General features: G+C 40.8%; 1 protein-coding gene across 2 annotated transcripts in view; it reads left to right on the forward strand.

Moving 5' to 3' along the window:
* KITLG (KIT ligand) overlaps positions 1-4673 on the forward strand; it is a 55808-nt gene extending 51135 nt beyond the window's left edge. For both annotated transcript variants that reach the window (XM_063322826.1, XM_063322827.1), the window contains one exon: positions 110-4673. The gene's annotated coding sequence lies outside the window, so the exon portion shown is untranslated. The remainder of the gene's footprint in view (positions 1-109) is intronic.
* Positions 4674-10549: the final 5876 nt, after the last annotated feature.

Genomic DNA, 10549 nt, shown 5'->3' on the forward strand with positions numbered 1-10549 from the left:
ATTATAAGAAAAAATGTTTATGTCATCTGTCTTTGAAAAGCTCTACTGTTTAGTAATACAGAGAGGAAAACTAATCAGCAAAATTGTAATTTCTGTTTTTTTTCTTCAGGCAGGTAACAGTTCCATGTTCGCTTCATAAATGAAGCAGCTTTAAGCACATTCGTATTCCTTCTGGAGTGACAGACTGAGTCTGCATCTGTTGTTGCTGCCCATGACTCCATAGACATGATATAGAAATGAGGACAATTTGTGTTTGTTACTGTGAAACCAACACTGAATTGAACAACGATAAGAAGAGTGTGCACTTAGCAGGACTGTATCTTATGTGAATATCTACCTTGTGTGGCATTTGGGGATTTTCAATTGCATTAGCTTTTGCAGCTGACTCTGCCAAACAAAGTACATCCTGAACAAAAAGCATCTTTCAAATGCCTCCAACTATGTGTAATCATTGAAAGTCATAAATACCTTTGCATCCTTAATTTAAGTTCTGTGTCCTCTACCTTACCTTGGTGTCTTCAGATGGAGTTCTCTGAACTGACAGAAAATGCAGAAATGGATACAGATAACATACTCTTCAATGTTGTATATAAAACTTGAAAGCAAAATCATTCCATGGCCCCGTGTTCTAGCCTTTTACTTATAAGGAGCTGTGTTTATGCCTGGCAAAGGTTGTGTGTACAGCAACATGTGGTCTCTATTGGGTGCCAGGTGGCTGCTTGCCCACCCCAGAAAGCTTCAAGAATTCATCAGTGTTGGTGGTCTCTGTTCAGGAGGAGCAAATACTGGATGAAGACAAAGTAAACAGGAGGTGAATGTACCTCATGGAGCTTCGAAGCATTAAGAGTAACTGCTGGGTGTGTGAACACTGGTGAAATTTCCAGCCATGCCAAGGGAAGTGAAAGTAAGGAGTCTGAATTGCGTTCAAACATCAGAATAAAGACAAACCCATGAAAGGCATTTTAAACGCTGAAGATGCATGCCATTGATACCTTGTCTTTAAATGTATAGCATAGAAAATCTGAAAGATCCTGAGAATGTATTTAGCATTTATTTACATCAGCTGTAATTAATGTTTGCATTGTGTTTTAAGTGATTAGTAAGCTTTAATATCCTGGCATTCTCCACTCAAAGTTAATTCTCTCAAAACAAAACAGAAAGGCTTTTTTTCTCACTTGTCTTCTGCATCTATTGCTGTTATAGCATCCATGGAATCTGTACAGGATTGATCTGCAGACATGCATTTTCAAGTAAATCCTAAAAATAACATGGTAAAAGTTATAAGTGTAGTTGTGCATATTATCGTCTTGGCTCTTTCCAGATAATGGGTATGAATTATTTATCTGTATTAGGGGTTTGTACTTCAGAAGCTAAAGGTGGCTCTTCTGATGACAATCTGTCGTCTGTCATCAAACCGACCAAGTCAGCACAAGTTTTAGTTTAAATAACTTGCAAACTTAATAAAAAACCCACCACCCTTTTAAAGTTTTCCATAAAGTTGGAGTTGTCTTTAAAGTGTATAGTTACTTCATTTTTTTAAGAATTCTTGTGGAAATTTTAATCATCTGATGAATTTTCTGAGAACCATGCATAAAAGGAATATGACATACATATAATATATACGTGTGTGTGTGTGTGTGTGTGTGTGTGTACTATTAGTAAAACTGATTTGTCTTTCCTACTTACCAAAAAGAAAAAACCTCAAAACCTCAAAACCTTACTATGTTTGATGACAGAGCTCATGTGTGCATGTAGCCACTCTGCATGGAATTTTGACCCTACTGAGATCAATATCGAAACTTCTCATGAATTCACTGATCCAAGGATTTGATCATGTGGAAATATTTTTTATTTATACTGAGGCCTTTTTGCACTTTCTGAGTGTCAGAAAAGGGTCCTCAAGCCCTGCTTAGCTGGTATAAATTAGCACAGTTCCATTAACATTAACTGAGCTTTGGGGTTTGCATCATCATGGACCTGTTGGAGTGGGTCCAGAGGAGGGCCACGAAGATGATCCGAGGGCTGGAGCACCTCTCCTACGAAGACGGGCTGAGAGAGTCGGGGTTGTTCAGCCTGGAGAAGAGAAGGCTCCAGGGAGACCTTATAGCAGCATTCCAGTACCTGAAGGGGGCCTACAAGAAAGCTGGGGAGGGGCTGTTTGCAAGGGCATGTAGCGACAGGACGAGGGGCAATGGTTATAAACTAAAGCAAGGTAGGTTTAGATTAGACATTAGGAAGAAGTTCTTTACAATGAGGGTGGTGAGACACTCGCACAGGTTGCCCAGAGAGGTGGTGGAGGCCCCATCCCTGGAGACATTCAAGGCCAGGCTTGATGAGGTTCTGAGCAACCTGATCTAGTTGAAGATGTCCCTGCTTACTGCAGGGGGGTTGGACTAGATGACCTTTAATGGTCCCTTCCAACCTAACAGATTCTATGGCTCTATGATTCTATGATCATCTGAGGAACTTCTCTTAGTCTAGATCTAAAGAGGCCTAGTGTGAGAATTAGGCCTTAATTTTTATTCAGAAGATGCTGGAGCACTCACCACTTAATAAAGAGTAATCAAGGTTGCTCATAACTTCTAAAAAGCAAGTGCATCCCAAATTTTAGCTCTGCAAAAGTCAAACAACAGAATTACCCATCTGCAGCTCAGTCTCATTTGACATTGTGTAGTTCTTTACTCACAAGGCCCTCAGACTTTGTGTTTCAATCTTATTTAACAGTTAGCCTGAAAAAAATGTCAGCATGACCTAATTGATGAGAAATTTGCACCTTATTGGTAATGTGGAGAATAACTGTGTATTGATTTTGACAGAATGGAAACGTATCCACAATAAATAGAAGCAATTATCCTTACACATTTTACAAAAACCTTAAATACTTCATGTTGCTATACAATATGTTCTCAAAGCAAGCTTATGCATTTGATGCTTTACAGTCTTTTTCTCCAATTCAGTTAAAAAAAAATCTTGTATTTATTCAAGTTCTTTGTTCATAATAATGTTAGTTCTCCTAAATGTGTTTTTCCAGAAAATCGAATACACAATAATGTTGCACATTGGTGTCCCCCGAATTATACTTTAATGTTCAAAATGCACGATGTTTTAGGCTCTTTAGTCTACTGTTCAATACTATAGAAAATATCAGTTGTAAATTGAAACATACATTAAATCCAGATAGACTACTGCAAAATGTTCACCCTCCAAAAGTAACATCTTGAAATAGTAGCTAAGTCACTTTCCAGTGGTGTCGAACACTTTAATCTCTTCCGTGGAGCAGGGCAGATTTAAGGCTACATGAGAACAGAAAGAAAATTCCAGCTTCACATCACAAACATTGTTCTTTAAATATGCATCAAAATTGCTCAACACAAGGAGTAAAAGAACTGTTGTCAGAGCTCCTGGATTTCCTGTTCTCTGCACCTTTTGAGAGATCTGAACAAAATTTGGGTGTTCTCAATCATTTTTGCAAAGCAGAAAGACACTTCTAGATGTTTGTTGATACAGTGGATAACTCGGCTCTTGGAAATATGATCGTGAAATTATTTGAAAGTTTCTGTGCCCAATTTGTCTACCCACTGAGGGGGCCCTTACTTCGGTTGTAGGAAATTTTGAAAGACTACTGGCTTGTGAGGCATCTTTGAAATCAATTAAAATAAGTTACTGTTTAGTGGGAGTAGGGATGGCAGAAATAGTCCTTTAATTCCTTCTTTATCCAGTTTAAGCGATTTAACTTATGAAGAGTGAACAGTTTTTCAGTCGTCTTTTTAGGTAGACAGAGCCCATGCATTAACACAGTTAGAAAATGAATGCCCTTTCTCTTAAAATTGAAATTGGGGAAAAGTGAGTGTTGTATTTTTTATATAAAGGTCAACCAAATTTGTTTTTCAGATGTCTGTGGTTTTGTGCGAAACAAACATTTTTAGGTTTTCTTTGGAGTAGTTGAACTTTGCATGTAATTAATAGTGGCCTTGTGACAATAAAAAGCAGATAGTGATATACTGAGTATCTCAATGTGCTACTTTAGATGTGTGTTTACTTGAATAAATTAATGGTACTTACTTCATCACAAGGTCATTTTATAAGTAAGCTTATAAAATGTGCTATACTATGGATTATGTGTACAACCTGCACATTTTTTAGATTCTGATCTTCACCAGCTCTGTTTTCTCTGTTGCTCTCTGTAATATGCTGAAACTGTTCAGTACACACAATACAACTATTAAATTGAAAAGCTAACTGTATATATAAAATACAGATATTTCGAGTTAGATTTACATTAAAGAACTATCCAACATTCTTCAATTCAGGAATCTGATTCAACTGTCTATTAAATGCAGATCTACAGTAATGGTGGCATGTTGCTATTATGTTATCAAATTGATGGAACGCGGAAACTTCAGACTCTTTAGTGATAGAGACACAGACATTTGCTGGTTGTATCATGGGCAAATTCATTTATTTCAATGTAAATGTCAGCACAGTCTTGCATAGTTACATTCTGACTGAAGGTAATCAACAAAGTTTATAAAATGTGATGTGTATGTATATATGTGTCCTCTTAAAGATAGATGTTTTCCCAGATCCTTTTTTATACCAGTTCAAATTTGGAATTTACATTATATACATATACTTTATTGTTCTAAATAAAGATATTATGCACTGCCAAATAATTAGTACATTGCATTGTGTCGGTCCCACTAAAACCTTTTTTTAAGTTCTGTCATCTCCTGGAGGAATTTTCTGCCGGAATATATGCTACTTGATGCAGACTCCTTCATAATACATTTCATTTCTTAATCATGCATTTTGAAGTCTTGTGCCACCAAAGTATACGTCCTCATTATCAGCCTTTTGTGCTGATCTATAGTATATCTGTGATTATAAAAATTATTCCAACTTCAAAATTAAAAGTTTCTTGTAGGTCCTTAATGAGCTTAAATTTGTTTGTGCCCTGATTTAGGCAGTTTCTAACGTTCCATTCTTGCTATTAGACACATATTGGGATTTTATTTTAATTTACCACTAAAAAGTCTGAATGTTGCTGATGCACATCTTTTGCAGTAAGTGGCATTTACCAACAATAACAGGGATTTTCAGCTCTGACCAGAGCTTATCTTGTAAGGGTAACATCCTTCCTTCCAGGTTTCAATAGCTTATTGTGACTTTTCAGTAAGAAGCCCAGGACAGGGGATGAGATTTGGAGGAAAAAAATGAGCTGCTCAGGGAGCTCTGGAACCTCTCCACTTCTGAGAGACAATGAAAGGACACCAGCCTAAGAGGAACAGATAAACCTGCTGAGGCTTTCAACCTGCCTTAGAGAGAGGTAAGGAGCCTTGGAAGAAAGAGAGGCAAAAAGGCAGTAGGGAGATATAGGGGGTTTACAAATACGAGTGGGGTACAGAAAGGATTAATGAGAAAGAGCAGAGAACAGGGTTAATGGGCTGGGAGAAAGAGAAGCAGGATTTGGGGATAGCAGAATTTAGGGCATGGACAAGAATGAGAGCTGTGGGTGTTGGTGTGGACACAGCAAGAAATTCAGAGCTGATGGGCTTGAAGAAGGCCATGGAGCCGTGGAGCCCTGCACTGAGGAGGAGCATTGGTGGCTCAGGTGGGTCAATGGGCATTTGGTTCAGCTAGGGCTAGGTGAGCACCACGTAGCTGCAGATGTTGGAGATGACCATGCTTCATGTGGAAGGCAGCATTTAATGTAAAAAAAAGGAGGCAGACTTGACCTGGAAGTTCAAGAAGGCAGAATTAACAGCAGGGTACCTGGAAATGAAGTGTGAGAACTCTTAGCTAACAAAAAAGCTCTTGCTGAAGTCAGAAACTGGCAGTTGGTAGTCTGGCTCAATGCCCAGGTGGAGACTGATGATGAGCAATGTCCTTCAGGGGTCCATATTGGGAACAGTACTGTTTAATATCTTCATCAATGACATAGACAGTGGGATTGAATGCACTGTCAGCACGTTTGCCAACGACACCAAGCTGAGTGGTGGGGTTGACATGCCTGAGGGACGGGATGACACCCAGAGGGACCTGGATGACCTCAAGAAGTGGGCTCATGTGACCCTCATGGGGTTCAACAAGGCCAAGTGCAAGGTCCTGCACCTACGTTGGGGCAACCCCTGGTATCAATATAGGCTGGGGGATGAAGGGATTGAAAGCAGCCCTGCCAAGAAGGAGGAAAAGCTGGAAATAAGCCAGCAAGGTGTGCTCGCAGGCCAGAAAGCCAACCATATCCTGGGCTGCATAAAAAAAAGCGTGGCCAGCGGGTCAAGTGAGATGATTCTGCCCCTCTACTCCACTCTGGTGAGACCCCACCTGGGGTACCATGTCCAGTTCTGGAGTCCTCAGCACAGGAAAGTCATGGACTGGTTGCAGTGGGTCCAGAGGAGCGCCCCAAAAATGATCAGAAGGATGGAGAACCTCTCCTATGAAGAAAGGCTGAGACAGTTGGGGTTGTGCAGCCTGAAGAAGAGAAGGCTCCTGGGAGACCTTGTTGAGGCCTTTAGTACTTAAAGGGGGCTTATAAGAAAGATGGAAACGGACTTTTTAGCAGGGCCTATAGCAATAGACAAGGAGTAATGGTTTTAAACTAAAAGAGGGAAGATTCAGCCTAGATATAAGGAAGAAATTTTTTCCAATGAGGGTGGTGAAACTGGAACAGGTTGCCCAGAGAGATGGCAGATGCCCCATCTCTGGAAACATTCAAGGCCAGGTTGGACGGGGCTCTGAGCCACCTGATCTTGTTGAAGATGTCCCAGCTCATTGCAGTGGGGGGGCTGGGCTAGATGACCTTTAAAGTTCCCTTCCAACCCAAACTATTCTATGATTCTATGAATTGTAACATACATAGATGGGATAAAGGGTAAGAGTGAAAGTCTGTTAAAACAGATGTAACTGTTCAGCCAAAGAGACACCACCATGAAGTTTTTGGTTGTCTGACAATTTTTGGTGCCTTACGTAATGCTGACTAACTACTCCTCACCACCACCACCACTTAATCTGAACCCTGGAAACTTAAATGTGCTAAAGGATCAAGAGAAATACTTACCTTTGGTTTTCCAATTTCTATGTCTCCAAAACAATGAATATAAACATCTTGTTTAATGGTCAAAAACAAAGGCAATCTTTGTCCAAGACATGAAGAGCATTAATAACAGCATTTTCCTACTTCTGTCATGCAGAAAAACAAAGCTTATTTAAATAAACTACTGTTTGTTGATAGCAATACATATGAACAGCTTAACACTTCCCCAAAATGACAGTATTTTAGATCAGCTGGATAGATGCCCACTCCACGTTACACTCCAGTGTAATTTTATTCCGTGTTAACATAAGCGCGTTACTAAATGTATTTTTGCACAAAGTTTCTGAATGGTAATACATAAGATGTTTTTAGTTTTAACGAGGTGGGTTGTTTTCAGATTTCACACGACTTTAACAACTTATAGAACCACTTCCTTACTCCTCTTCATGTAGCCATTGATGAGAATTTTTCTTCCAAAGTTCAAACATTTCTGAAATGGGTTAAGTTTCCCAATAACTACACTGAAGCACACGCTAACACAATGAAGTTTCATGTTGTTATATGCTTAAAGGGAATTATTATGTGCTGGTGCATAGTAGAAAATAAGGCTAAATTAAAGCAGACTGCCAAAAGCGTGAAGAGTGACAGAATGGAATTTTAGCCCTCTTTTTCCTCCACCATAGCCTGAGGAAAGTTATTTCAACACGTAACAGGAAAAATCCCAAATGCGATTATAGCTCCCCTGACTTGTGCCCCTTTCTGCAAGATCCCACGATAAGCAAGAAGGAACTAAAAATACAGATTAGACTTTTTCCAGACAGACGTGAGCCTTGGGCTTCTGGCCAGTCACAAAATACAGGGACAATTTTCATTCTTTTTTGGCAAAGAAGATATTTTCTTGAGCTCATGGAAAAATAGTCGACTAAGATCACAAAAGCTTCTTTGTTTGTCACCAGTTCTGCTGTGCAGGATAATAGCATGATAGTAAAATTGGCCCAATTAGAGTAAAGAAGCTGCAGAGCAGAATGTATAGCTTTTGTCAGTTTAAGTGACTACCCCAAGTGACAAAATGTCATCTTAGAAATTTCACCTTGTCATCTCCTACATTGTGATTGATGATTATTAGGACCCTACAGGTTATTTAATCTGTCATGTTCTTAAAGTTAAATATTTTAGACCTTCTTTTTTCTCAGCGATGCTGTCATCATTAACAAAACACAGAACAGCCTTCACCTTTAGAAATGACAAAATGGGGATGTGTCTTAAAACCAATTAATAGAGTCAGTGAAGGCAGAGACATAGCATCTAAATCTTTTGAATTGCATCCCTGAGAATAATACAGTGAGTTATCTGGGGCAATTACTCTTTTGCCAGAAGTTGAGAAGAAAGTATCCCATCACCATGGTGGTACCACTCGGCAGTTTGTTGTTAAGTCTTGTTGCATACTGTTCCAGAGGAATCCAATTGCCTCAGTCAGTAATCGCTGTATTTTCTTGATTTATTTTTTTTAAATGCTTTAACCTTTGGATCAAACAAAGAGCTGTGCAAATGAACAATACTGCTATGTGCTGTAATTGGGTACTCACTACTGTTCAAATAGAATCACTGATACACAGCAAAGTTTTAAGCTGTCCTATTAATGTGCCTGTAATGTACTGTGTGCAAGTGGGTTGGATGGGAGGTTTGGGGGCGGGGGGGAGCGGGATGGGGGAGGAGGCAATGTTTGCATTTAGCAAACTTTACAGGTAACTACCATGAACTTCAATCATACACCCTGAAGGAATGGCTGCACGTTGCAGAATCTCTTCATAAATCCAACCCTTGGAAAGATCGAGCCTCAGGATTGCCAAGTCCCATGGGCTGATCAAAAGGCTCGCTGGGTGCCCCACCCTGCGCTGCGCTCCCCAGCCATCAGCAGCTCAGCAGCATCACCCTTCCTGCTCCATGGCTGATTGTGCCAGAATAAAATGTACCTACCGCATTCCTGGGGGCACCTCTAATGAATCCATCTAAATCTCCATATAGACCACCATGGTTATTTCACCAAGAGTCAAAATCTGGCTTTGCGTTGCGTGACTCAAACAGGTCTTCTGCATTTCAGCCTGGACCATAACTGGAAACTCCCCAAAGCCCCAGGTTTCCTCTCTTGCATACATACACCTTTGTGTCCTGTCGCTATCCAGTCCCTCCTTCATCCCCCACCCCGACTCTCCTTGCTGTCCTGTTGAGTCGCACTCTGCAATTAAAGCCTCATGGATCCCAGTTGCACTTAGCAGCCCTGCCATTAGCAGTTTTTATGTAGGCAGTAAACATCTGACAGTATTTAGGAAGAAAACACTTCAAATTGTTTAGCAAAAGACTGGACTTCTGAAGTTGTCCCAGATGGCTTAATCTGTATTTGTAACTCTAATGAAGGGTGAGGTCACCAGGCCCATCAAGACATGGGCATGGTGCAGCTATAACTGGGATACTGCTAGTCTGACTGCAAAGTGTACTGCGCAGTTGTACGCATGCAGGCGGTGAGCACAGAAACTCCCTGAGAGTTTTTCCTCAGAGAGAAAAAATAAAAAGGTTACGCTGCATAGATATGCTAACCCTGTTTTCCCCTAAAAATATCTACCCATTAGATTTACTATAGCAACAGCTGGTCAAGTTAATCAGATTCTTGTTTGTGCAATCGGTTGTCATAGGGTTCCTGTTGCTAAAGCTGACAAACTGACTGAAGTGTAACCTCTCCGTCTGGTGAACCTCTTGTTGGTCTTGCTCAGAGTTCACTTTGATGGGTTTCATTTTGCTGTATCCCTACCACCTCCTGTGACCCTTGCCTCTCCAACCACGAGTGGATGCAATGCCTGTGCTTTTCCCACCCCTAACTACGTGTCCGTTACCAAACCTCGCTGTGTTGACCCAAGGCTGAGGAGCAGCGTGTGTTTCCTGATCCAAGACATGCAACGCACCCGGCCCAGCACCGTCTGTACCTCCTTATGGCCATCCAGCAGCCAGGCTTACATGCTCTGACCCATCAGACACCAAGAGGGAAGCATATGGCCCTGGGGGGCAAACAGCATCCACTTCCTCTTTACCCTGCCCCAGCAGCACTGCTCCACAGGCTGTGGGAAGCCATGCCGTGCCTGTCTTTAGCTTTCCTCTGCCCTGGTCCCAGGAGCACTGCACCATGTTTTGCACAGCAACTCAGACTCAAAGGGAGAAAGGAGCATGACCTTGCTCCCAGCCTGGTGAACAGATGGTTGAGAATCCCTTTATTTCATTTTTCCTCCTTCCCAGGCAAATACTTTAACAATTAAACTATTGAGTAACAGGAGGAATATGCTTTGTTCTCCCTGTATGCAGTGATGGGGAGGCAGGTGCCTGATCCCCAATACTAAAAGAAGAAGAAAAAAAAAAAAAAAGAAAAGAATATTTCTAAAGAAAATGTGAACATAACCAACAATGCGGGAAGTCAGTACAACTAACTGTAGCCTGATATTGTTGTTCTGATGGTTTTGTAAATATCAT

This window comes from Chroicocephalus ridibundus, chromosome 1 (assembly GCF_963924245.1).
Source record: "Chroicocephalus ridibundus chromosome 1, bChrRid1.1, whole genome shotgun sequence".
NCBI classification, from domain to species: Eukaryota; Metazoa; Chordata; class Aves; order Charadriiformes; family Laridae; genus Chroicocephalus; species Chroicocephalus ridibundus.